This window comes from Schistocerca gregaria, chromosome 3, assembly GCF_023897955.1.
Source record: "Schistocerca gregaria isolate iqSchGreg1 chromosome 3, iqSchGreg1.2, whole genome shotgun sequence".
Lineage (NCBI taxonomy): Eukaryota > Metazoa > Arthropoda > Insecta > Orthoptera > Acrididae > Schistocerca > Schistocerca gregaria.
The window spans coordinates 736,793,837-736,801,928 of record NC_064922.1 but is presented as its reverse complement, the minus strand read 5'-3'; positions in this window follow the sequence as shown (position 1 = coordinate 736,801,928).

Below are 8,092 nucleotides of genomic sequence, written 5' to 3'. Positions count from 1 at the left end.
CAGTACTGACATGTCGGTTCAAAACTGTGCTGATAAGGGAATTGAAATTAGGGACATTACATTTTCTAAAGACAGTGGTTATTGTGTAGAGGAAATTACTGAGAATTATGATGATGGAGAATATGGGGATATAGTTCAAGAAAAATTACAGGAATCAGATAATTTGAACCAAGAACAGAAGGTAGAGTTAGAAAGATTATTGTGGAATTATTGTGATGTTCTTGATGATAGACCTGGCAGAGTAAAGAATTATCAATGTAAACTCAGATTAAAACCACATGAGCCATTCTTTATAAAACCTTATAGTGTACCCATTGCAAAGAGAAAAGATGTAGAAAAGGAACTTCAAAAGATGGAAGAGTGGGGCATCATTGAGAGAAGTAAGAGCCAATACAATAATCCTTTGGTAGTGGTTGCAAAAGGTGATGGCAGTGTCAGGCTTGTACTAGATTCAAGACACCTAAATAAGTATCTGGAAAGAGAGACCGATCATCCCGAGAATATAGACAAACTACTTCATAAATTTGAAAGAATGAAATACATGACCAGTTTGGATCTCACATCAGGATTTCACCAAGTAGAATTAGAAAATGATTCCAGAAAGTATACTGCCTTTTTGTATGGGGGAAGATGTTACCAGTATTGTGTGGTACCATTTGGGCTGAATGTCTCAGTAGCCGAATTCATTAGAGCACTTGACTTTGTTTTGGGAAAAGATCTTTTATCAAAATGAACTGTATATGTAGATGACATTTTGATCACTGGAGAAACTTGGGAAGAACATGTTAATACTTTGAGGGAGGTTTGCAATAGATTAAGGAAAGGGGGAATGTCACTTAAATTATCTAAATGTAAGTTTGGTATGAAAAAATTGAAGTTTCTGGGGCACAGTATTTCTGAGGAAGGTATTTTGCCAGATCCTGAAAAACTCGAGGCAATTGCAAAATTCCCAATTCCAAAAACCAAGAAACAACTAAAGTCATTTTTCGGGATGTGCAGTTACTACAGAAAGTTCATTAGTACCCAAGCTCTAAATGCTCCAAGTCTTAACAGATTGCAGAAGAAAAACGCAATGTGGGTTTGGGATCAGGAATGTGAAGCTGCTTTTGAAGAAATAAAAACACAGTTATGTAACAGTCAAATTTTGTACCGTCCTGATTTAAGTTTACCTTTTTGCATTATGGCAGATAGTAGTGATTATGGCCTAGGTGCTCACCTTCTCCAAGAAGTAAATATAAATGGGAAAATAGAACACAGGTCTATTGCTTTTGCTAGTCGAACCTTGAAAAAACATGAGAGGCGATACACTGTTACTGAGAAAGAGCTTTTGGCCATTTACTGGGCATTTTCTAAATTCATAAATTATTTATTGGGAAACCAGGTAGTTGCCTACACAGACCATAAGGCCATTTTCAAGACACTTTGCTTTTTAAGCTACTTTATTCTCCAAATTCAAATTGATTTACACACAACTGTGCGTTATATATTCCATCATCAGCATATGCATAATTATACAAATGGTTTATGTATATAAATATTGATTATATCTTGTATAGTGAGATGATGCAGAAAAATGGTTGGAATGAATGCAGAGTACAATGACGCTTGGTGCTTAAGACTGACACCAGGTGTCAATAAAACCAGCTAGCAGAGAGTCTGAAGACACTGTTAGGGCAAACACAGAAACTGTAACCATGTGACAGTGCAAAAAATTTAGTGTATACATAAGGCGAGCATATAGCAAGTAAGCAAGATAGGGGCTTGCTCTAATGTGTGACTAATTTCGGAGTTTGTGTGGTTGAACAAAGAAAACTATAACTTCAGAGGCACTGCAACACTCACATTGCTTACAGTGGATTGCAGGCGGCTTTGACCCTCGATTATGAATAACAGTTCATTTGACTTACTTCGGTCTGGCAGGGGTGCCAAATCCCTTCCACCTTTAAGAGGCACGTAGGCCTGATAATTTGTGCAAATCTAGGATGGAGTCACTGATCAATGGATAAGGGGTGACAGCTAACTCTCTGCATTGGCACTCTCCACCAGGATGTTATGGGCAACGGTTGTGGTGGTCGCAGGCGGATGATGGTCTGTCGGAGACTGGTAATCAAAACCAACCATCACCTTGATGGTGATTTTTCCAAGCAAGAGCATAAATTATATGGCGAGCAGTGCACAGTCAGCGGGAACATCTGCAGGTGACATTCAGCGCTTGAAGCAAGGGTTAATTGATCCCTTACACATTTGCTAATGTCTGCAGTCTGTCTGATTTGTAGCATCTATTGCTCTGTTTGTCACAGACATGGCTAGTTAGCGTGGCGTATCAGGTATACCGATCTACTACAAGTACATGATGTTGGCGCCCCCCAGTGCCCCACTACAAAGTCTTGCATCCACCCTGGTATCCACCCAAATGAGAATGCCCAGAACCTTGCTGATACTGTGACTCAGCCCTAGGCCAGGTGTGCACAACACCATATACAATAGGGCAAAGAGACCACATGCCTGATAGCCCTTCAGCATTGGAACCAGAGGTCACCTATTGATTGTGTAAGTAGGCTGTTTAGGTTTTTTTATTGGTAACGCCGCCGCCACGTAGCGCTCTGTATGAAAATCACTGGCTGTGCCGTGTGCAGTCTGTGGCTGGTTTGCATTGTTGTCTGCCATTGTAGTGTTGGGCAGCGGCAGCTGGATGCTAACAGCGCGTAGCGTTGCGCAGTTGGAGGTGAGCCGCCAGCAGTGGTGGACGTGGGGAGAGAGATGGCGGAGTTTTGAAATTTGTAAGAATTGATGTCATGAACTGATATATATATTATGACTATTAAGGTAAATACATTGTTTGTTCTGTATTAAAATCTTTCATTTGCTAACTATGCCTATCAGTAGTTAGTGCCTTCAGTAGTTAGAATCTTTTATTTAGCTGGCAGCAGTGGCGCTCGTTGTATTGCAGTAGCTTGAGTAACGAAGATTTTTTTGAGGTAAGTGATTTGTGAAACATATAGGTTAATGTTAGTCAGGGCCATTCTTTCGTAGGGATTGTTGGAAGTGAGATTGTGTTGCGCCAAAAATATATTGTGTGTCAGTTTAAGCACAGTCGTGTATAATTTTTCTAAGGGGACGTTTCATATGTCGATCCTTAGCCAAAGATACCTCACTGGAATCTTCTGATTTTTTCTTGTAGTTTGTGTAGTTAGTGTAGCCTTTGTTTATTGCTAGCGCGTAATCACAGAGAGAATTTCCTTTGTAGTTGTAGTCTTTCATTGTTGTACAGTAAGACAGTTGTGGCATGCATGTAGATTTGCACAGAGTATTATTAACTAGATATTATTTTCAGTGCTATGTTAATGTGTTCTCTTATTATTGCTCTTCAAAATGTGCTTTTATGTGTTATCGTGTGAAATATTGTGACAATAGTGGCGTGTGGAAAACGTAACACTAGGCTCCAAAGTAAACTGAGAAATAATAGTGACGACGAGCGTCGCTTATGAGCACCACTGTGTAGTGAATTAACAGACATTCGAAGTAGTAATTTGGTAATTGTGCATAGGGAAATGGAGCGGGCGGCAAATAATGGTGTAGACAAGGAAGCAAGTAGTGAACAGGGAACAATTATCGATCGATCAGTCGGCAACAGCTCGCCTCAGGAATCCGAAATGACAGAACACGATATTGCAAATACTGTAGACTTAGGTTATGGGTCCTCACCGTTTTCTCAAATGAGTCAAGACACATTTTCTGCCTGTCAAAATTTAAATGTTGCCGGTGAAAATGCACTGCCAAAAAGCATAGAAAAACAGATTCCAGACACTAATACATTATTATTGCAATTAATGCAACAAATGGAACAAAATCAGAAACAAATGGGACAATATCTTCAAAAGTTAGACACAATGGAACAAAATCTTCAAAAGTTAGACACAATGGAACAAAGTCAGAGACAAACACAGCAAAAGTTAGACACAATGGAACAACATCAGAGACAAACACAGCAAAAGCTTCAAAAGTTAGACACCACACTTGAACAAACACGTGAAGATTTAACTACTGAGTTACATAATATTGAATCGAAATGCCAAAAAATCTGTAATGAGGTAAAAACACAAATTTGTGAGCATTTTCAACCTATTTTTTCGCGGCATGAAAACGCATTACAGAATCACGAAGCAGCCATAAAAGATCTGCAAACAATTGTTCATGAAAATCATGAGACCTTGTAAGCTCAAATTGACTCAGTTGCATCTACCGATTCGGTTACGCAACTTGCAAAAACTCAAGAAAACTTAAAGGACACAGTAGATACTCTGAAAATTGGTTCAGAAAGACACATGGAGGACATTAGTTCATTATCAGAGAAAGTAGTTGAACTTTCAGATCAGCTAAATAATTTATCTACAAAGGTAGATGATAATCTGAATGACACAAAACCGGTAATCTTTAATGACACAGAAGAGTTCGAACAAATTAGGAAATTCAAACAAAATCAAAATCAAATTAATACGCAACACCAAAGAGAAATCCGGGAAGTACAAGATCAGCTGACACAGGTAATACAAGAATTACGTACTTCAGAGGACTCTCGCACACCAATACGGGAAGAGGGAACACAAAATAATAACACAGGGCACTTTGGAGATTATGAAAGAAATTGGCAGAGTACACCGAATTTTGAGATGGAACCGCCGAAACGACGTAACAATGACCGACATGCAACCCGCCGACACGATGATTTTGACTATAAGCTGTTCATTACTACACGTAAATTCAAAACATTCAGGAATTCTGGCAACGACATTCATCCACAAGCGTGGCTTCATCAATTCTCTCATTGTTTCCCCCCCCCCCCTCCCCCCCAACTTGTCATTAGAGCACAGATTAGAATTTATGTGTGGCTATTTAGAGAATGAACCAGCTGTAAGAATGCGATCGGTCATTCACGATTGCCACAGTGAAGGAGAATTTTACCACGCCTTCCTCTCAGCATATTGGTCTCAAGCCACACAAGACCAAGTAAAACATGGCATCATAATGATGAAAAATTTCGAACAATCTGAATTTTCAAGTCTTGTGAAATATTTTGAAGACATGTTACATAAGAATCAGTATCTTTCAAACCCATACAGCCCGTCAGAACTCATCCGCATTTGCTTAATCAAATTGCCTGAACATTTACGGCATATTATTTTGGCAGGCCGTTGCAAAGACGACATTGAAGCTTTTCAGGGACTCTTACAAGAATTAGAAATTGACACTGACAATCGCGGAACGCGAAAACAGGAACACAACAATTACAGGTCACATCCGTCGCAATTCCGCGATGAAAGAAATAATAACTGGACGCAAGGCTATTCTCACAACACAAATCGTGACCAAAACAGACACCACCCGTATGACAACCGTTGGCAAAGTAGTAATAATTACAGGGAAAGATCACCTCTCCGCAGTAGTGACTATCACAGAGACAATCAGAGAAACAGACAATATGGAAACCAAAATAATTATTATCAAGGGAGACAGAATAACTTAAGACGCAACGGTCCAACGCGCAGTGATAATTCAGGGAGAAATTCTTCACCACTTAACCGACAAGAAAGAAACTACAGGAACTACCGACATGACGACAGACGATATAATCATAACGACAAACAGGAATTGCGTCAGAACTGGCGGGATTCAAACAGAGCTGGGCCCTCTCGGCAAAGTGAATTTGTAGAATTTAGGTCTCCTAATCCCAATAACGACGCGCGCCAACAAAGAGGTAACAGACAATGACTCGCACCGCAGGCAGCCACGTGCGCCGGCTGGCTCAGAGAAAAATAACATAAGACGCTAACCTTGAGAAAAATTTTAGCATTCCTTACCGACGTAATCACATGATAATTGCTTTTCAGTTGACAGTCTGCGTACTAGGAAGAGTAAAGGTTTACACCACATTTCACATGTAAAACTGTTTATTGAAATATAATCTGCTTTTTAACTTTATCTTTGCCATAAAGCTGTTCACATCACGTCACTAGTATACTTTGTCACACTAAGAATCTGTTAACATGCAACAATGTTTTGAAGTTAACTATCCAGTCTAGAACTTAGAGAACTTATTTAGACAGTATTTACGAGTGCATTGTTATAGTGAAGAGACGTCACAGTGTTATTGTGTGTGTACATTCTTCCTTGTTAGTTGCACGATTACGTAACGACTATAAGGCTTACATACTTAGAACATTTACCAGTACTGCTAATGAGATTTTAATGCAACATTTTGGTTTACTTGAAAACACATTCTTTATTTGAAGTTCATTCGGTGAGATTAAAGATGACTTAGCATTTGGTTTCTCTAATAGCTACACGATTATATCACGACGCTACTAATATGTGACACGATTTACATTGTTGCTTTTGCGGTGTATCTGTTTTATATCTGCACAGTTTTTCTGTATTATTCTGGAAAGTAAAACATGTTTTAGTAGTAACTTTTGTGGTATAGCTACAATTAGACAGCCTTTTCCATAGCATAGCAATACGTTACAGCACAGTACTTTCTTCATCACGGCAATAAGCGTAATAACTAAGATATTTATACGCAAAGCAATTCACTTCGTTTATTACGAGGTAAGTACATTGACTTCAGCAGAACTTTGCTTACAGAGAACGATAACTACGACACTTCCACATAATTATCTTACAACAAGACGCACAGTTTGTCGCTACAGTACACGTATTTGAGTGTTTAATTTTGTACTTAACACATTTATTTTTAAAGATATTTGAAGTACAATGATATAAAGGTTTTCTGTGATACATTTCATTCCATTGCTGTAATCTGTAACATCTCAGGATATAATTACATTAATCCTCAGGGGGGTACACGCTTACTTTGTGTACCATGTGTATGGCAAGCACAAGGAGCCCTAGCTAATATGGCTATTGCTTATACAACTTTACACATCGGTACCATATTTCTCTAACACATAAATTACACAGCTATCTGATCATTTAACTGAGAGAGAGAAATATTTATTTTATTACGTCAGTGACAAATGTTTACGTAATTACACAGTTGGATAACGTCACACTTATGAAATTGTATTTGTCTGTACTTTGTGAACTGTTCATATTTTTTCAGAACCATTGTTATACTATGAGAGCTTTGAATGATGTATTTGGTGTGGGATCGTGATTTTTAAAGTACGTTTGAGGTAGATGACACTTTTGAAATGAGCAGAGAATTTTTTTTTAGGTTTTGAAATTATTGCAGAAAGCTATGACGATTTTGAGAATTTGACTAAGGTGTTATGATGTTGTTATTACGATGTCTATGTGTATTATGCTGTTGCGGTATGTTTATGATCAATAAGCTGATGCTATATGAGTTATTTGATTATGCTACGTATCTGTTATGATGAAATATTGAAGAAGTGTCGACGAATAAGGTAAGGAATAATGAGTAGTAGTTAGGGACTCTGGTTTGTGAAAAAAGTTGTTGAAAACCAAGAATCCTACTTTAAGAGGTATGAAATGTATGTAAATGCTTGAATGTATTACAATGCCGAAAAAAACTTTTTGGACACTGTTATATTAATAGTATTTTGTTTCTACAGATGTGTAATGCAAATTTTTGACCTGTGAAATTTTTTATATGAGACTGCCACTGTAGCGGAAACTGGTGTCGTAAATATTTCGGTAAGACGGTTAAGTGACCACCTGCACGTAATGCGTCGTGGGTACCCAGCTGGGCGACAGCCACTTGGAAAGAAGCCATTAGTGTGTGCCTTTCAGAGACACAGGTAAAAAAAAAGGCCATTATCCTCGCTATTGACATTCCTTTGTAGAAAGCACCGCAAATACGACACGCTCATTACTGAGAAAGATACTTACATCTGACACCTGATTATAACAAACGTCTTTCTACGAGAGTTGAGAGAATTCTACTAACTTATGAAATGTCACATGACTATTGAATGATATTTTTATGCTTTGTCCATAGTTGCTTATTTCATTTGATATCTGTTTTCCAGCTGTGTTGCAGCATTGGTTTTATAAAATTAAATGCATTTGCTGATGTGAACACTTTCTGTCGACAGATCTATTAAATAAT